Source organism: Syngnathus acus, chromosome 22 (assembly GCF_901709675.1).
Source record: "Syngnathus acus chromosome 22, fSynAcu1.2, whole genome shotgun sequence".
Taxonomy (NCBI): Eukaryota; Metazoa; Chordata; class Actinopteri; order Syngnathiformes; family Syngnathidae; genus Syngnathus; species Syngnathus acus.
Genome location: NC_051106.1, coordinates 2,732,562 through 2,753,418, shown reverse-complemented (window position 1 = coordinate 2,753,418; position 20,857 = coordinate 2,732,562). Strand labels below are relative to the sequence as shown.

General features: G+C 39.5%; 1 protein-coding gene across 2 annotated transcripts in view; it reads right to left on the bottom strand.

The window, feature by feature from the left end:
* Window positions 1-5,116, bottom strand: part of tiam2a (TIAM Rac1 associated GEF 2a) — a 55,726-nt gene extending 50,610 nt beyond the window's left edge. Inside the window, exon 1 of one of the 2 annotated variants that reach the window (XM_037241536.1) lies at window positions 4,947-5,116. The gene's annotated coding sequence lies outside the window, so the exon portion shown is untranslated. The remainder of the gene's footprint in view (window positions 1-4,946) is intronic. The other variant, XM_037241533.1, reaches the window with a different exon arrangement.
* Between the last annotated feature and the right edge of the window lie 15,741 nt (window positions 5,117-20,857).

The window sequence follows — 20,857 nt, the reverse complement described above, 5'->3', positions numbered from 1 at the left end:
TGAACAGGTGGAATAACCACAGCTAGCCACTAAGACTAGACTAGAGTAGACAAGAATGCCTTTATTGTCATTTTAGAGCAGATATACCGTATTTTCCGCACTATAAGGCGCAGGGGATTATAAGGCGCACCTTCAATGAATGGCCCATTTTAAAACTTTGTCCATATATAAGGCGCACCGGATTATAAGGCGCGAAGAATAAATAACTCAACGTTGCTCAAACGTTAATGCAATCACAAAATAGTAACACTCGAAATAATAAAAACAATAATATATCAATAACTCAACGTTGCTCAAACGTTAATATCACACAAAATAAACACGTAAAGCTTACTTTAATAAATTAGTCCTCATCCATGAATCCATATTGGTCCATATATATATGGCGCACCGGATTATAAGGCGCACTGTCACCTTTTGAGAATATTGGAGGTTTTTAGGTGCGCCTTATATTGCGGAAAATACGGTACAATGAAATATTTCTGAGTTTTGAGCCCACCATTAACAAAGGTTGACAAAATATTCCATAAAGTCTTAAAAAAGACTAATTACCATAAAAAATGCATTAGTATTTTTGCTTTCATTATGTTCCAATTTCTTTGTAAATAATTAATGAAGCATTAACTGAGCCATGCGCATGAGGAAATCAGCAAGGAAATTGTATAACATGCTAGCTGGTAATCAAGATAACGATGACTCAGTCTGACCGGAGGTCTGCGTGTTACTGGGCAACATTGTAAATTGTTTGCCGTTAGCTTTTTTTCGCTCCACCGAGGCCAAACTGAACAACAATGGGGGAATAAATCCTGAACCCGCACTTTAATCTGGATACACACCTAAATTTAATCACTTGATCCTTGTCACGTGCACCACCCTTTCACAAATGAGTGGTTTTCATGTACAGTAATCATGCCAACATACAAAACGGACAATATGACGATATTAACTGCTTGCTGTTGGGGTGAATCAATTCCCACTTAACGTTCCCTTTATGAGTCTAGGTTAGTCCGCCATCAACATGATGTCAGCTGAGTCAAGCGACATAGAGCCTCTGCTTTGACCTTAAACAGGATAAGCCTCGCAGAAAACAGATGGATGGATCATAGTCGGCCAAAACACAATCATTCATGTTGAGAGGTTATGTAAATACATTGAGGTGAATGTGCTAGACAACAGATGAAGCGCACACTTCCTATTTTTTTTTTCTTCTTCTCCAAGATGGAAAGTCAATCTATCCGTCTCCACCCACGTGACGAGCAGGTGGGACATGGTGGAGTAAAATGTGAATTTGCATCATCCATCATGTAGGAACAATACAAGACACACAGAGCCAAGTGGTGCACTTTGGCAGTTGCACCAGCTGTGTTTGCTTTTCCAATCGGGATAGTAAGTGACATCCGATGGCGACCGGAGCATGGATCAATCATGATTTTTATTGTCACTCTGATCGACCCGAGAGACGGCTTTAAGCCAACGAGCGGGTGCATTTCCATGTTAACAAGATTGCTGGTTTACCATAAAAAATGTGCAAACGTGTTTTAAGTGAAAGCGATCAGAAACACAAATGTGCTTGAGAATAACTCATTTTTACAAGGTTCTCCATCAATGTCAAGTTATCAACTTTCCATATGTGTGCCAGTACATCAGCATGTTTTTTTTTCTGATCGAACACAAAAATAAGTCATCTTACATGGCGGACTACAGAAAGCGAAGATCTGGACAATTTTAAATGACTACGTCTTGCGATTAATCGTTTTTAAAAATAGTTAGATTAATTTGATAATAATTAGTTGTCGATTAATCGATTAATTGTTGCAGTTTTTCTATTCATTAAATTGATGGTAAATACCTGTTAAGTAGTCATTTGACATTTAAATTGATACAAAGTGATGTGATAGTTTCATATGTGCATTATTTCATCTCCAGTTAGCCGTATTGTTTTACTGTACTGCATTTTACTGAGATGTGATTCCGTTGTCTATTTTGGGAACCTTATTAGGACGAGCTCTCAGTGTGATGCAGAACAGTTCTACGCAACTGCAAAGTATAACAACAATCATTGCTCATTAAATTCCCACCATTGTTAGAGCGTCAATGGTTAATGAAGCCGATTTGATTTGTGAGATCGATCTTTTAGCGGATCACCACCGAAACGGTACGGAATGTTGTAGATGGTAAGTCACTGCAAAAAGTTATTTCTCTCCTTTTTCATCAACTTCAACCATCCACCTGGAACCTTTTAATCCTGCACCTTGTGACAAATGGTTAAAGCCGCCGTCCTCTTTCAGTCTTCATTTTCTTTGCACAGCTTACAGACCGTCCTTTTTTTGCAGGTGACCCCAAAGGTGTGCTTTAATCTCCCCCCCAAAGACTTGAGGCTGTTAAGAGAGCATGACTGGGCGCACCTTGTTCTGCCGGATCAGACCTTGCTGCGCCGCTGAGCTTAGATAGAAGATTTGTTTGTGCAGCAGCAGATGCCCAAGTGCAGCTTGACTGAGTAAATCCTCTCAAAGTGGACACATGCGTGAGTGTGGGTCCACAAATTCAGCTGCATGAGAAAACTTTTGAATCAAGTTTCAGGGTCACTGAATTATGCATCAAGTAAAATATGAAGCCTATTTCTTTACCGTCACTAAAAGCCATGTCGGTATGATTGGGTTTATGTTGCCTATATGCAAACTCAGGTCAGAGCCAGTTCATGTGTCTTCTAGGTGACCTTCGCTTTCTAAATGACAAGTCTCGGGCCAGGATGCTGTCAGCATCAGCCTCTAGTTAAGTTTCTTTTTATAGCAACCTCTCCAGATGCTGCTGCATGAACACAAGACAAATAGAATCTAAACCACAGCAGCAGAAAATAGAAACACACGAGCCACTATCACATCGACCGTCCACGCCGCAAAAAGAACCTGGAAGCCATAAAACGAACAATTGTGACCATTTAGTCCAAATGAATTCAAGTTAAATCCGTCTGGAAGATGGGTGCACCATCTCCACCTTGGAGGATGACACCATGTGACAGCGAGCATAGATGCTAGCTTGATAAGTCACATGCACGCCTTGCCATATATGGAGAAAAACGCAGAGGGGAGAAGACATGAAACATTGGCGACTTCAGAATTAACAGCGGTTCAAACTTCCTAATAGGCTGCAGAAGCGTTGGAACAAAAAAAAAAAAAAAAAAAAAATCCTGCTGGCTACACAGACCATCAAAAGAGAAGAAAAGTTATTTTCCATCATCCATTAGCCTGCACGACCATGCATAATTCACACTAAATGAACTGACATCAACAACAAGAATGATTTGCATGGGAGAAGTTTATGTGGGAATGAGCTCACTGCTTTAAATGTCTGTGACCACCCACCAAGGAAGATGGCTGACATTACATGCCTGATTTTTTTTTTGTCACGAGTCAACATATTTGACAGCGGACCTCCCTCCTGTCACAAAAGAGAACAACCAGAAGCATCACATGCTAAAAGGAAATTACGGCTCACACTCAATTGCCATCACACACACGAAAAAAAATGAAATAACAAACATGTTCTGTGCGGTGGATAACATTTCCTCACCTCAAAAATGTGAATGGCAGGGACAAAAAAAATACAAAAACGGTGCCACAACTTCTGAGCCACCAAGTTTAGTTTCCACAGTTAAAAAAGAGAGCACACACATACACACAAGAAATACAATTATGGAAGTTGATTACGAGTTTTTTATGGCCCATTAACCAGGCAGAACCAACGAGGCTGGTCTCTTGCTAACAGACATTGTTTAGTATCTTACTCTGGCGCTTGTGCCGCCTCAGTCCAATTCCAGTGCAAATGAGGTAAACAGAATTCCCACAATTTCAATGCCTCATAAAGCGATCACTAATGATGCTAATTAGGACATAAATATCCCAAAAGAGTGAATCAGCACATGGATGGTGGCCAAGCAGAACCTTTCCAGAAATGACTCCCAACCATCCTCCAAGCCATGTGTGGTTCAAAAGGTACAAGTGACACAGTTGTAGGTTGCCAAGGGGAAAAGGGCCAAAATTGCCAAAAGGCTGGCTTTCTTTGCTCTTGTCAGGCCACTCACTTGGGGGGGGGATGCCCTTTTGTTGGCTCTGCATGATCCCTGAGAGCCCATTGCAAGCAGCACACGGCCAAACAACAATAGAGAGCAACCAAATCACCTTCTAATACAACTAGTGGTCATGTCCTGTGATTGAGTGCAATGGGCCCATAAATAAAACAGTAAGAGTGTGACATCACACTGAGCTAAACGGGTATGATCTCCTGAGCTAATATTAGAATGCAATAATACACATTACATTTATCCATTCATGCTTATCCCTTATTTTTGCCACGGTTTGTGCGTCAGTCTCTCTAAAATGAATTTGGGCGTAAGGCGGGGAACACCCTGAAGTGGTCTGCAGTCACTCACAGGGCATATTTATTTAGAAATAATTATTCTGCACTCGTTTATGGACATTTGGAATTTAGAGCTTTTTTTTCTTCTTCTTAGGGGTGTGTGCCACGCAAGCACGAAAAAAAGCTTGAAATCTGCACACAGAAAAGATTGGCAACCAAAAATTGAGACCCGTCACACTACACATTTTATGACCCATTACAATATTAAGAATTTTTTTTTGCAATATGCAATTCATAATTCAATGACTAGATTGCATCTATGTGTGCACAAGTGTACGCACAGCCAAAGTTAAAGCGAGTATAAATAAAAGTTTCTTTTAGTTGCGTCGAACGATGCACTGAAACACTTGTTGGTCAAACATGATTAATCATCGCGTTTTGCAACAAAGCAGTTTAATCAGGGGGGTAAAAACACTCCCCAAGAGCGGAAGATTGGAATTGCATTAATAGATTTGCCGTGTGAGCCGATATGTTTGTTCAACGGAACCGAACAAAGCGCACGTGAAACTAAAATAAAGTTGCACACTCACCGTTTAGTGTTTCCTCCGCTCAAACATACTGTAAATCTCCGCACAGCGTCAAAGCAGATTTTTTTTGTATTTTGACGCGATAAAAAAGAAGCGTGCTTGGTCGATATGTTACTTTCACGGGTCGTGTTGTTTCCAAGCAGGACGGAGAGCGCGGAGAACAAGCCGACTCCTCCCAGACATTGTTGCGGGGGGGCCAGGGGGGGACTCCTCCTTCCCTCGGACAGCATAAAGAGGGGGGGGGCAAGGCCCAGCTTGCTACCGTTTCCTACTTTTTTCATATTCATAAATACACGCGTGAGCGTCTTCACGAATTCAAGGCATTATTTCCATTCACATTAATGACTTAATGAAGACAGCCGACTAAATAAAGTAGAAAGACACAGATCGGTTGAAAAGCAGCCGTTTTCTGTAACATTAAAATTTGAAAATTAATTATAATTTAGTTATTTTGTTTTTATATCCACAGGAGTAATAGGAGTAAGAGAGTCTAAATGTCTATTGTAAAAACAATTAAAGGGAACCTTTGACGGCCTATGTCCATCAAGAGGTACTGATCGGAAAACGGAGCATGATTGTGAAGTTTGATAAATGCATTCCTATTTTTGTTAGTCCCTCCATGAATCTGTAGAGAAAAAGCATTGATTCCATCCATCCATTATCCGAACCGTTCATCCTCACCATGTTGGCGAACTAGTGTGACTAGTGTGACCTAAATGAATCGACAAAATTTGCTAAAGGAATGCTGCTTGAAGGAAAAATCTATTTATTTCATTACATTATTTTTGTCTATTTTTTTTTTGTTTTTTTTTACAAGGACTCACAGTGATTGTAACTGTCAAACTCCATGAATTATACTGGCCACTCCCATCCGTTCCCCACAATCTTTGGTGACCTTTTTTGACATTTGCCATCAATACAATTGTTCCACCAAGTCCCCTCAAGAGCATTGTAAATGCCCCTCCCATCTGTTCGTCATCCTCTGTGAACCAGGAAGTCACCTGCTAACTAACAAAGAGATGAACAAACAAATGTTACCCTCCACTATTTTTGTTTTTGACTTCAGTTCACACCTTTTTAATAGTTTGTGTGACCTCCCAGTTTTAATTGGTGTTTCTCAATTGGCTAAAACACCAACCTGAAGGATAAAATACGATGCTAATGTACATGTAATACACATTTATAAATTGTTATTTATATGAGTATGTTTGTTATAACTATGATGCTCTCCTATTTCAATATTAAGTGATTAACATTTCTTTTTTAATTGCACATATAATGTGATCTCCTGCTGTCAAGTTCTGACTAAGTAAAAGGATTTGTCTGTCACATGGATCAATGAGCTGATAAAGAACAGGTTTGGTCTCCTCAGACAATCAATCAGCATGCGGGCGTTGACAGAATGCATTGTTATTCATGCGGCAAATGTGCAAGAAGCATTCTTCTTTCATTTTCCCTTGACCACATGAAGAAACAAAAATTCCTCCGACCTTTTGGTAGCGTTTGTCATATAGCCAGAACTTGGTACCAAAAACTCAGTGTTGGCTAATTTTGCTTTTTGGACAGGCTTGCTAGACCCAATCTGACTATAAATATGAATAAATTTACTGGCGCTCTGCTGGGAGGCCGAGCGTCCATGCTTATCACTGCAAGTCATCGTAGGTCGATAAAGCACGGCTGTGCAGCTTTCTATCCTCTCACCACTCTTCCGCTCTGTTTAGCAACTCTGGTTAGCCAAGCATTTATTTTTAACAATCAACACGGTATCTAATTAAGTATCTCTGGCCGTTTAAAAGGCTACAAGCAAAGGTGTGTCATTGCAAATGGAGGTAAAGTGAAATAAAAGCAAATCTGTTCTCAATTGTAGATTGTTCTGTTTAGTAGTACTGCACAATTGTAGAAGAGATGTTAAAGAGTAATCGACAACTACTCGATTATCAAATGAATCGACAGCTATTGTAACAAGTAATCATTTAGAGCCATTGTCAACTTAAAATTGTCCAAATCCTCAATTTTTCAGCCTCTCAACAGTAATTATTCTCTGATTTCTGTAGTAGTTCATGAAAAACGCGTGATTATGTTTGATCAAAATAAGACATTTGTAAACATCTGCTTTTAGTATGGAAAATAGTGACCGAACCAGTAACTGAATCAGTTTAAAAAGGTTGCCATGTATGTACATATTCTGTTTTGTTTCATTACTTCAAATCTTGTTTTGGGGGATTTTGTTTTAATATTTTATCAAAGAAATACTTATTGTTAATTACTCTTGATCCCTGCCTTTCCTGCACTTCGGTACTCCACACTCGACCACAAAAACCTCAAACGGTGATGAAACATGCATGTTCGACCCATCACCCAAAGTCGACATTTATAAGGATAATCAGTATAGAAAATGCATCAATGTTTAGTATATACTTTATTTTCCAAATAATTCCTGCAGACGGGCCACTGAAAAGTCATATGTAATATGCATAACCAGTCAATTGTAACTTCAGGCCTGGTTGACCTTCTGTCTCTTAATTTTTGAATATTTGAATGTCCACATATATGTGAATTTAAAAGTAATTAATAATATAAATGAAAACGTACATAAATTACATTGCGAAGGAGATCCATCCTACCCCATTAATGAACCATTTATTGATTGGGACGTTTGTCGTTATACCGTTACCCATATGCAAATTGTAAGTGAAGCTCAATCAGGTGCTAAGTGTCTGCCTTAACTAACATTGTTGCAAGAGGTTCTTAGGTCACACACATTGTCATTGATTTCTCATTAGTAAAGACCTTGGGAAGCTGCTTACTGCATCATTTAGATCAAAACTGTCGTGTTCAATTAAAAGCCTTTGTTTTTTTTCCTTCTGGCCTTATCTTTACACCACCCTTCCGTCACCTTTCCTGTGTAACTTCTTTTGTCGTTACTGTGAGCCGCTGCAATTGCCTCTTTCATGTTGTCTGCTTCATTTCGACACGTTGAAAGAATTGTTGCTAGGTGTGTCTGATTGCAATCACACAAACTATCACATCGGCTTCCTTGTGTTTGTGCCCGCTACACAATTACTCCCTAAGAGATTTCTGACCTACTGTCTCAGACATTTCTATCACAAGGAGCCATAAAGTACATACATGGAAAGGACAGACTTCTCATTCCATCCAAATAATAGCTGGATCTCAGTCTACAATAGCAATAAGGGTGAGGAAAATCACTTACCATCTACCCAATTCACACACATGCCTGCACACTATTATTACCCTATTACAGTGCTCGTACGGGCAGAACAAAGTGGTGGCAGTTGGAAAGCCTGAAGACAGTAGGTGGGTGTTGAGAACTCCTTTGAGGGAAGGAAGAATGAGTCAAGGTGCTAATGGGTGTGCGCGCGCGTGCGTACGTGCCAGAGAGAAAGACTGTTGTATGTCAGCGATTTTTTTTCTAAAAAAGTGCTTAAGCTTATCAAGTAAATTTGTCATTAAATTCTATCTATTTTCTACAGAGTGTAGCCTCATTACTCCTTCCTAAGCTGTCACCTTAGGGCACAGGTGTCAAACTCAAGGCCCGGGGGCCCAGATACGGCCCGCCACATCATTTTATGTGGCCCGCGAAGACAAATTGTGCATCAAATTCGTGTGTCATTACTAGAATTGCTATTTGTCTTCACTTTTAATATATATTTTTTTTATATTTGACCAGTTTTTACTCGTCTGATTTGAAAACGAGTTATTTGTCAGTTTGTTTTGGAGCTTTTACTGTATATAATATGAGGTGCTCATACATTTATTTGGGTTGACAGTCATAATGGCCCTCCGAAAGAAGCTATGACTACAAAGGGGCCTGCGAAAAAAATGAGTTTGACACCCCTGCCTTAGGGGTTTGGGTGATGATCCAGGGAGCTAAGTTGTCTGAGCCTTTATGTCCCTGGCAAGGTCACCCATGGCAAACAGGTCCCAGGTGTGAGACTAAAGAAAAGGATGCTGGGTTCTCTCATACAAAAACAAGTCTTCTGGAGCCAGACAGGTCCAGAGGTGGGGATTGTTAATGAGCACTACTTGGTGGCCTGATCTGCACCCCAGGCAAAGCCCGAAGAGGCAGTGTGGGTTCCCCTTCCCATTGGCTCACCACCTGTGGGAAGAGCCAAGTGGGTCGGCCGAGTGCATAGAAAGCAATCACAGATGGTGAGGGATGCCGTCAAGTTGAAGAGAGAATCCTATTGGGCCTTTTTGTGAGACTCCGGTGGTACCTGATGGGTACCAGCTGGCCAAGCAGAAGCAGCTTTGGCGGTTGGTGTGGCAAGAACTCGGGTGTGGTAGTTCAGGAAGGCCATGGAGGAAAACCCTTGCACAGCTTCGAAAAGGTATGCTCCACGATATGCCACTTTGAGGAGGAGGAAGCTGTGCACTATTAACACAGTGTGGAGTTTGACGAGTGGCAATACTGACCTCGACTTGAGACGAAAGCGATCGTCTCATTTCTCCGAAACATTTATACCTCCACATATTTAACTCATCTGTCAATCTATGGACTATCTGTGGTATTCCACAAGGTTTGGTATTGGGACCGAGGTTACAGTATTTTCCGCACTATAAGGCGCACCGGATTATAAGGCGCACTTTCAATGAATGGCCCATTTTAAAACTTTGTCCATATATAAGGCACACCGGATTATAAGGCGCACTTTCAATGAATGGCCCATTTTAAAACTTTGTCCATATATAAGGCACACCGGATTATAAGGCGCACTTTCAATGAATGGCCCATTTTAAAACTTTGTCCATATATAAGATATATACATTTGGCTCGCGGGCCGGACTTTGGACACGCCTGCTGTAGTGGCTCAATATTGGTCCATATATAATATTTTTAGGTGTGCATTATAGTGCGGGAAATACGGTATTTGTAATTCACTTAAATATTTGCATTGTCTTCAATACATAAAAAAAGTTTGTAGATGACACAAATGTATTTTGTTTGCTCAGGGGATAACATGAAACGACAAAATAATATGTAGGAAGGGTACCGATCGTGTTAAAAAAAATTAATTGTAATAAGTCATCAAATGAAAATAAAAACAAAATTTCCAGTAAAATAGAAAGTGACTGTTCTCTGTGATAGCTGATGGACCCAGTGATTGATAGAGCCATGCCGGCTGTCAAGCGTCTCAGTGTGGATTAATTGGCATGAGGAAATGTGTGATGGATTCACGGCTCATCGTTTGGAATCTGCCTCTAACTGCCTGGCTAGCATTTGTCAGTGAGGGACGATGCTCTGTGTGTTATTTATTTGTCAGTCGCTACTGAATGACATTGCAATTACCGTTTATGTGGCAGTGCTAAAACTATTAACGGTGGTCCAAGACTCTATTTGTCTCCAGTGCTGTTCTACAATGTCAATTGTAGTGTCCTTAACTAAATACATTTTTGTTGAAGTCGTTGCATGCATGTGTTAATATTTCTCACACACTCTCACACATTTACAAGATCACACAAATCCACCCAGTTTTACTGTATATTCTTAGTTATACATGACCATCTGCTGTGTGAAGTAGCAAAATCTGTTGTGTCGTTCTGCAAAGTCCCTAGCAAACAAACTCATACAAGCGGAACAGATTTTTTACTATCGTCCCAAAATAAAGTTTGATCATTGTTGTGAAAGGTCTTCTCACTCAGGTTACATTTATTTTCAGTACTGTTGTTTGTTGTTCTTTCAGTTTGTCTCTTAACAAACTAAACATTGCCGCCTCCAAAAACGGGGTCACTCGATTGAATTATCGCCGTCTAAAATTGAGTGTACTGAGAATAACATATGACAAGGCAACAAAGGAACACATGACAATGTGAAGTTCAGTAAAGAAAATGGCATAATCTGATTCCAATGAGTCAAATGTAATCAGTCACTTACGTGTAACACGGTTTGTGTGCTGCTTATGTTTAGTAATTGAATAAAGCGACCGGTAACAAGGATGAGACTGTGGATTGTAAACAACTTGGAAGTAAAAGTTCAAGAATAAGAAAAAATAAACTTTTTGCCTTGCTGAATCATAATTTGTGAAAAACGTATGTGCCAAGTAGATCTTTATTTGATCGTAGTTGAATGCGCAAAAGGCACGGTGACCCTTTTGAGCGAGCTTCCCATACGCTTGACCTTCTCGCTTCCCATGGCGAAACACATTCACACCCATGTTGAGGGGGCAGTTAAAATTACACTACCTTGTTAAAATCCGCTTAATTGGAAACACGTAGCACTGAACTCCACGGCACTAAATAATCAGCCACTAACAGGAAGGCCATGTCTTTGTATCTGGTATCTTAGGTTCAGATAATGGATGGATGGTAAAGATCTTTTAGAAAGATGATACCCCTCCACTCCTCCAGAATAAATATGTCTAGACTGTCTGGTTTGTTTATACACTATGTTGTAACAAATGAATTATGTTGTGTATAATAGGCGTGTTATTGCCTAATGTGGTTTGAGTTGGGTAGAAATTAAATTCATGCAAACTTTATAGAGCACAGTGCTTTATGGCACCGAGCTTCCATGTCCTTGAGAGAGGCTGAAATAAACACCTTTCTGGTGCATTTCATCACAAGGGGGAACCTGCTGGTTTTGGGCACCACTGCAGTCCTTTTGCAGCTGAGTGAGGGTGTGTGTGTGTGTGTGTGTGTGTGTGTGTGTGTGTGTGTGTGTGTGTGTGTGTGTGTGTGTGTGTGTGTGTGTGTGTGTGTGTGTGTGTGTGTGTGTGTGTGTGTGTGTACTAGGAGCACTTTGTGGTAGTCATATTCCACTCTCTCCATTTGGGCTGTGGAATTGTGTTAAGCCTCTGATTTCTGCAGTATGATGAGTGCCACACTGACCACAAGAGAGCCGTTTTTAGTTATGTTTTTAGCATGCTAGCAGATTTTATGGTCATAACACTCAAAGAGTGATATTGGTTTAAAATGTGTCCACAATATGGTAATTAATACCATCTGTGTAGTTAGTTTGTAAACATACCACAAAGAAGTCTGAATAAAATTTGGGGAGATTATTGCTTTGTTGTAACAATGCAATAAGCTTTGTACCACTGAAAATCTTGTAAAGTCGATTTTTAAATGGTCCCACATTTGCAAGAATGATGAATTTGTGGGATGAGTAGCAGAGTTGAGTAGATTGGTTGCACCCCTGAAAGGTTTGCCAAATCTCTCCCAATGTTGCTGTTGCCACTAACTCAATTTTTATTTAAGCATTTTTAGCTTGAGTGAATCCTTGTGTGAGACCCCTAGTTGCTATCAAATTTTAAATGCACATTTAAATAAATATATTCAGGTTATTATTAGCTGTAATTGAGTACTAAATGTGGCCGTTTGAAGATAATACGGAATGAAAAAATTCCAAGAAGACTGAGAGGAGAGTAATGATGGGAAGACAAAAGGGGTGTGGTGCAGCATCATTACTCCTCTTCTCATTTGTCGATTCATTTGCAGAGGCTATGGTGTGAAAGATGTGATTTACACATCACATTAGAAGAGGCCATAAGGGCTCTGATAAATTAAAAAGAAAGAAGTGAAAATGTCTGGATTCATTTTTGGGCCGCAACATGCCGGACAACACTACTGTATTTGAAGAGATGCAAAGTGAATAACAGTAAGAAGAAGAGGCAGAGAAGGTCCCCTACTAAGAACCAGTTATATTTGTTGTTGCCCAGAAATAAGCACTTCATATGCTCTGCTTCCATGTTGCTGCTCTGTCAAAGTACCCCTTTGAAGCTTCATAATTACCATAACAGCTATGATAATTTTCTGCATATAGCGGTTCACATTGCATGTCAACATTAACATTATGTAAAGTCAGCAAAGTCAGCGCCGATAGGCTCCAGCTTAGTCGCAACGCTAACAAGGACAAGCGGCATACAACATGGATGAATAGATGGAAAAATGCCAAGACCAGCTGGGAATTTACAGACAGGAGTGCAACTGAGAGAGCACAGAGGGAATATCCTCTACATTGTCGATAGGTCACGGACTTCTCAACCCCCAAACACACACACACACACACACACACACACACACACACACACACACACACACTGGAGTGGCATCTGCTGTCAATAGACGCTGTCACACTGCACTCTCTGCTGGGGCCACCCGTCACAAATGTTCACAGTGAGGTCCCTTCCTTTCTTCCTTCACTCTTTGGGAGAATTCAGAGGATTCAGTTCCAGAAAGACAAGGAAACAGGAAGCGTGTTTCTGCTTAACAGGACGGCAAATTTCCGTATTCGCTCTCAAGTTCAATACAGTAATCCCTCGTTTATCGCGGATAAATGGTTCCAAAAACCGCCCGCGATAAGTGAAATCCGCGAAGTACGGTCACCAACAAGAAGTACTGGGCAGGCTAACCAGTTAGCGGAAAGCTGCTAATTCGCGATCGTGCTAACACGAGAAAACGGACTTCTAAAGGAATGTAAACAAACATTTGGAGCAATACTACATTGTCCTAAACGTTAGACACGTTTCCTCAATTTTGAAGTTTTATTTTGACTTTTAAATGTTTTTTTAATTTGGAAAAATAATCCGCGATGTAGTGAAGCCGCGATAAACGAAACGCGAAGTAGCGAGGGATCACTGTATATGAATCACCAGCAGGCCTTGTTTTTAGTCCCTGCAAATGGAAGCACTCTGCATGAAATGACTGTAATTCTTAAAAGGTAAATGTCATATTCATACAGAGCCTCTTAAAATAAAGCTTAAAGTCTTCCCGTAAATTTAGTCTTCCACTTTCCTCTCTCTCACACATGCACAAAGTAATGGAATAGAAAGGTTAAGTAAGTGTCAATAAATCAGAGAAAAGAACATAATTGGTAATGCTTTTGTGAGTGTACAAATATATGAGAACAATATGTCCTAAAAGTTAGGAAAGTGTACTATCGTGTTGTGTATGAGTGAGACTGTGTGGATTAATTGTCAAATGTGAAGATGTGCATGTGTAAGTGTGCATTTGTGTGTCTTAACATCATCAATATCACCCACAAGGGTCCCCCTGCCACCTCACTGATGGGGGATTAAACATTTATGAGCATGTTTATTAATGACCAGCAGGCGTCACGGTTCAGAAACACACGCAGATTGGAGAAGCGGCAGGAGGGAAGTTTGTTAGCAGCAACAGTGTTAAATGTGTTCAAGTGTGAAGGAAGATGAGATTTGTATCAACATGTTTCACACCTAAATGCTCCACTAAAAACAGCAAAGACTTATGTAATATAAATAATAGTTTCGAAGACATAATTGCAACATATATTTACTGTTAGACTTGGCCACAATGGTTTATTTTCATTCGAGGAACATGGGCATATAATATCCTAAAATGAAAATGCAAAAATTGAAATATATTTTAAATTAAATAATAAAATAAATAATAAAATACAATAAAATTGAATTTATGTTCAAATCATTATTTAGAGTGGCAAAGACAAAAAAAAATGAAAATAAAATATGGTATGCTGGTTGTGTTTCTTTGTCTATTAGCAAGTCAATTCCTGGTTTACACTGACTGGACCATACCATGTTTGAGTCTGGGGGGTGGGTGGAAGCGTTTCTATTGAGACTGAAAGTGAAAAAAAACATGTTGAAGTGGCGATTTTTTGATTCACGCAGAATGATGTATGACAATTTGGCAGACGGGACTACAATTTGCATTCTGGGACGATTGAATGCTTGAAGGGAAAACACATTCTTGCATCCATATTTACCCGTACTTGCACCAATATTAAAGTAAAGTGAATTCAGAGATTTGTTATTTTCAATCCATTATTCAAGTTAAAAGTTATCTGTTGAATACATGCTATGTTATGCTATTTTGTTTGTTTGTTTGTTTGTTTGTTTGTTCTGTTTTGTATTTGAGTTTTGCTGATTATTGGGGAACATGGACAAAACAGCACCGTGTGATTTTAGAGTGCGGCATAACTTGCGTGTAAAGAAAGGTCTAAAAATGGCTGACACCAAATGAGTTAAGTGTTAGCGAGACCATCATGCATGAACTAGCACTGACAAACAACTTTCCTCTCACAAATGAACGCTGTCTGCCCTCGCGTCTAAGGCCACGTTTCAAAAATCCTTCGGTGACATGTTCAATGAATGGGCTAAGATAAATCGTAGAAGCTGCTATTTTAGGGGTAAGAAAAAGTCACAGTGTCACTTTAATTTGTGCTGTTTTCGTTTTTTATGAGAACCAAAAAGCAGAACGAGGAATCTCTCAGTAGTGGCATCCAAAAAATTTACATGATTTAAGACTGATTTGATGGTGGAAGAAAAAAACATCATAAAAAGATTGCTTAACATCATTCAGAGCTAATTGGTTTTAACTCAGTGATAAATATTGTAGCTGTTGTTCACCAAAACAGTAAGTGATGAGAATTGAGGTCAAATCAGCCAAAACATAAAAACTTGTTTTTCCTCACCAACAAAATGAAGTGTCGAAAAATGAAAGTGTACGACATTTTGTACAATGATTTGATGACAGACAATGAAGATGCGACTGACTTATTTATATAAAGGACCTCGATTTATGATGCTCTGGTTTTGTGGTTACAAACACAAACCAGCTATGACTAGTTTGTGCCCCTTTTAGTCTGCAAGCTAACCACAGATGTAATGGAACTATTCACCCTTATTGATCACAGTCTTTCATTTCATCGTTTTATTTGAGGCTTACAAATTTAGCACTGCAACGATTAATCAAATAAGATGAATAATTCACCGCAAACGCACGTGATGGTGGCGAGCCAGGAGAAAACACTCTGTAAAACATAGAGAATGTCCCAAGTTGGGGGTTCTGCAAAGCAGAACAGACTTAAACAACAGCATGTTTAAGACGGACGGCACATTGTAATGTAAAGCGTGTTAGCTAATTGACCCTATAACAGCAATTTAGGTCAGCCACAGTTGCCAGTTCACTTTTTATGACTAATAAAAAAAAAAAAATCAAAAGGAACAACATTATCAGGACATTCATATCCGCGCTTGTTTTGCCCACAACAGCACTCCAATCGCTCAATGTGCATCCCCAAACATTCACCGTAATTCAGACTACCATTGCATAGGTTAGTGATAAAATGTGAATTTTGATGAAATTTGGTCACCTTTAATTTCTGGAAAAATCTATACTATTGGTCAGTTCCCATGTGGATCTGCAATTTAAAATAATAATAAAAATAAAAATAATTGACCAATCTAAAGTGTCTAAATGGCTTGCTCTCTTTGACAATGCTTTTAACAGCTCAACAAACATGACATATTTTTGGTTTCCACAAAAGTAATAGTTTCGGAGATGATTCCGCAGATTCCACCTGACGTTTGAGATATTTGGATGACCTCAGTGTCGTGTTTACGTATTGTATATTTCTTACAGTGCAGTTATTCAATTGCAGAGGGACTGTGCAATAAGAAATGTGTCTCATTATGGTGATAGCATGGGTTGGCAAGGTATGGCCTGCGGGCCGCAAATGGACCAATCTATTCTTTACTTCAGCGGAGGTGTGGAATAACTTGCTATAATTTCAATTGAACGCAATTACGCACACTTGCCGATGACTCTCGAGGGAAAACCTTATTCTTAGCATCTAAAACAAACAGAAAGACATTGACTCTGGGCCTAATAGGCTAATTACCAGCTAGCAGCTTGAACCACGCTCTCACATGGTGAGGAAAGTGGAGAGGAGGGGTAAAATAGATGCGCAGTCATCGCACTTAACGGAAAACAATGAGGCTTGTTCTTTGGGGGGGGGGCGGATGAAACAGGTGTCACATCTGCAGACAGCGCTGAGTCAGACTTTTAATAAGCAGCTTTTTACAAGGGTTTTGTAACCCGGTGACAGACTTATGAATGGAGACTGGAGGAGAACGAGCGTTAAATGTCTGCTCTTTATTAAAGAGGGTGTGTGTGAAGCGGACCTCTTGCAGCAGAGTGTAAAAATCCGCCTGGTGATGTGTATATTCATGGACCCAAATCTCCCCCACCATCCTCCATTCGTTTCCACACACTATGTGTTGTGTTGAAGCTTGCTCAGCATCTACCCCCCCCCGAAACACACACATTTTCCACATTTAATAAGCTCCCCTGATACCTGGATAACAATCACGCTGAAAATCAGCATTTTGCCTTCTTGACAACAACTTCATCTGCACGCACGTTCAAAGCCTCATTCCCACGTCTCCTAATAGTCACAACCTTTGAACTCCAATGTGATCTCTCGGTCACTCTGCATGTTATGAGAACCTGAGATGGGAATTAAAATAAATAAATGAAAAAGGTCCAGATTTCCAAAATCTCATTGCTTGATACAGCTATTATGAGCAAGTAGGGGAGGGGTGGGGGCCATCCATGGGTTAACCCAGGGGTGTCAAACTCATTTTTTTCGCGGGCCGCATTGTAGTCATAGCTTCTTTCGGAGGGCCATTATGACTGTCAACCCAAATAAATGTATGAGCACCTCATATTATATACAGTAAAAGCTACAAAACAAACTGACAAATAACTCATTTTCAAATCAAACGAATAAAAACTGGTCAAATATTTAGAAAAAAAAGATATTATTGAAAGTGAAGACAATTTGCAATTCTAGTAATGACACACGAATTTGATGCACAATTTGTCTTCGCGGGCCACATAAAATGATGTGGCGGGCCGTATCTGGCCCCCGGGCCTTGAGTTTGACACCTGTGGGTTAACCGGTAGATTTCCATTTATTTATTTATTTTCTTTAACATATTTAAAACAATGTTAACAAAGCTACCAGCCGGCAGTCCTAAAATGTGTACGCAACCCTGTTTGCACAAGTGAGACTGATTCAAGTTGCATTGTGACAACCACTGCTGAACCACTGCCAACGCACAAACAGTGATGTGAACGACGCTGAGGTATTTCGTGACAAGCATTTAAACTGCTACTATTAAAACACACTCACTGGTATGTAAATACACAGTGGCTTGGCAAACACATGCTGTCATAACACAGTGTTAAAAACCTTTTGAATGTTCCCCAAAAGACGATTACATGAACGACACAAATGAAAGCTGAGGATATAATTAGATCATATTTGGGAGGTAAGTGTTACGAAAACATTCTGAAAATGTAATAGCTGGCTAAGTAAATGAATTCTAAAGTGTGCCGTTTTTATTGCATGTACCCTATAATGCCCGAGGGCTTTTCCAATTAAAATCAATGAAATTCAATCTCAATTGGCTATATTACACTAGTATGCCATATAAAGACTGGCATCCCATAATAGGTATTTAACACAATATGGATTCATAAAAAGAATCAATTGATATTAAGTTTCCAATTTTGACTGCACGTCGTATTAGTGGAAGGCAAATCTTCGAGTTGAGAGGTTCTGGGTTTGAATTGTAGTTTGGGCCTTTCTGTGTGGCTTTGGCATGTTCTTCTCAGGCTTGCATGTTTTTTTTTTTTTATCTGGCTACTCCAGCTTCCTGCTGCAACATATTAACAAAGATCTAGGTGTGAATGTGAGTGTGATTTTTGTTCATCTATCCATGCCCTGTAATTGGCTGGGCGACAAATCATTATCAAACAGTATTTCACCATTGCATTGAATGAAAATGCCATTAATTTGTTTTTCGTTTCCAAAATAATGATTCTCCTAAGTCTGGAAAAATGGGGCAGTGTGTACTTATTATTTATAATGACATGATGGGGTGACATCCATTTATATGATTTGATAAAAGCCCTCTGAAAGAAACCATAACTACGACATGACACATGATGAATGAGTTTGACACCCCTGCGAGTCTACAATAGTGTTTCTGAAGGCGCTTTTGAAATAAAAAATGATACACTTTTATTTCGGGGCTACACAGGTCAATTACGCAACCTCTGCTATCTAATGGAAAATCATTTAATTGTCCTGTCACTCACTATGCGTCACTGTCATCGTTGAATAAATAACGTACAGTCTTGATTCGTAATAACTTTCAAACCAATTAAGTGAAACTTCTTAAATTGCTGCTAATAATAAGTAATATATCTCCGTTTATCAATCTACGCCAAGGACATAGTGACAGACAGAACGATTAAAAGCTTATCTGCGAGGTGGTAATTAACCTGTGTATCGACTTCTGTGACATATTTATTTTAGTGGTGTGCCGTGATATTTTTCCTATGTCATGTAATATGTGCTTTGGCTCAGTACGGCTTGGGAAACACTGATCATGGTAGCAGAGGCTCCTTGAAACCAGCAGGGCGTTTTAAACACCCCCACGGCGATGAATAATTGCTGGAGCTGAGATAGGGGATTCCTCCCTCCCGTGTACACAATGATGGATGCTCCCGCAAATGTCCCCAACTGTTCCCCAGACTAAGAATGAAGACGATATGGATATACTGCAACCATGGCAGGCTGCTGTTACTCAACTAATCGAACGCTTGAATCAATTAAGACTGTGGCGAGCAAAACAAGAAGGTTGCAGAATATTTCCTACTAAAAGAAGCTCATCCCATTTATCAAATAACTCCCAAAGAGATAAAATATATGATTGATTTATTCCAGTGATGCAGGTTTTTTTTATTTATTATCCCCTTATCATACTACTGAAGAATTTTGTGTGTAGAGGCCATCTCTTTCAAGGTAATAGCTCTATCTGCTAAACGGTACCACACTGACCTCTAACGGTCAGATTATGTAATAGGCCCATGACTGTTCTGCTGTGAGAATGCTCCCACGCCAGTCAAGACCGATTTAAAACACCCACCCCAGTCAAGATGGATTTAAAACACAATCACTCAACTACACATCGTCATCCATGCTAACTATCTGCCTTGATTCATTCGCTCAGTCGACTCTCAACCATTAGTGTCACCACCTTGTCATGAAAATGCAGTGAATCATTTCCCTCTCCAATTAAGTCTCGGGGCTCCTCATCAATTACCTGCTGACGTACCAAGTTATGATTGGCAAGTTTATTTAAGGAGTGTAATGTAGACTAATGAAGGCACCGGAGCATCATTGCACATTTGGTGGATGCTTGCCACATTTGACTGAACTAATGACATAAAAGTGTAAAAAAATTTAAAACGGTCAAGATTTTTACGATTTTTTTAATCAGTGATGCAAGTAAACTTTTTGTGCTGATTCTGAAAGTGACCTTGTTTTTTATCTCCAGCACATGGTTTCATAATTTTCATAAAACGCCAATAATATGTACTATAGTAATATATTTAGTAATATATCTGTTGACTATTGGAAAATATTTGCTAAGCTGGCTTTTGGGGTATTACAGATTTGCGTGAAAACTTTGTGACAGACCCATAAATTGTTATTTTTGATGACATATCTGCTTAGGAGCATAAAATATGTTATGTGGCTTTACGGGTAGTAATTATATGGAAATAAATCTTCTATCGCTCTGTGTTATTAAACAAATCGCCTTGTGTTTTCCTTCTTATCCTATGTAGACCCATTTCAAGTATAGAGGGTGAGCAAATGCTGGCTCAGCTCTTGTGCTGAGTGAAGAGGTGATTAAGGCAGCCAGCATCTATCTGCAGCTTTGCTCTATCTTATGTTGTTTATCCATCCATTTTCTATAGTGTTTGTCCTTATTAAGATTAAGACTTCTCTTCTAAGATTTATCGCGTGCACCCCTGCTAAATCACAGATTGTGCTTTGATTTTTTTTAATAATTACAGCTGAGTATGAATTTAGGGTTGTGTGCTTTTAGTGTACTACCACAATGCGATGTAATATGCTGGGCGGAGAATATGTACTTTGCGCTCATGTGTTGTCACGTCGTGCCGTTGTTTGTCGTTTTATAATTACCATGAATTGGCCGACAGCATTCCATATTATTTTAGCATTGAAACTTTCCTGAGATATAATACATTTTGGTGTTATAAATACACAAGGTTTTGTGTATTGTATTGTAAACAGT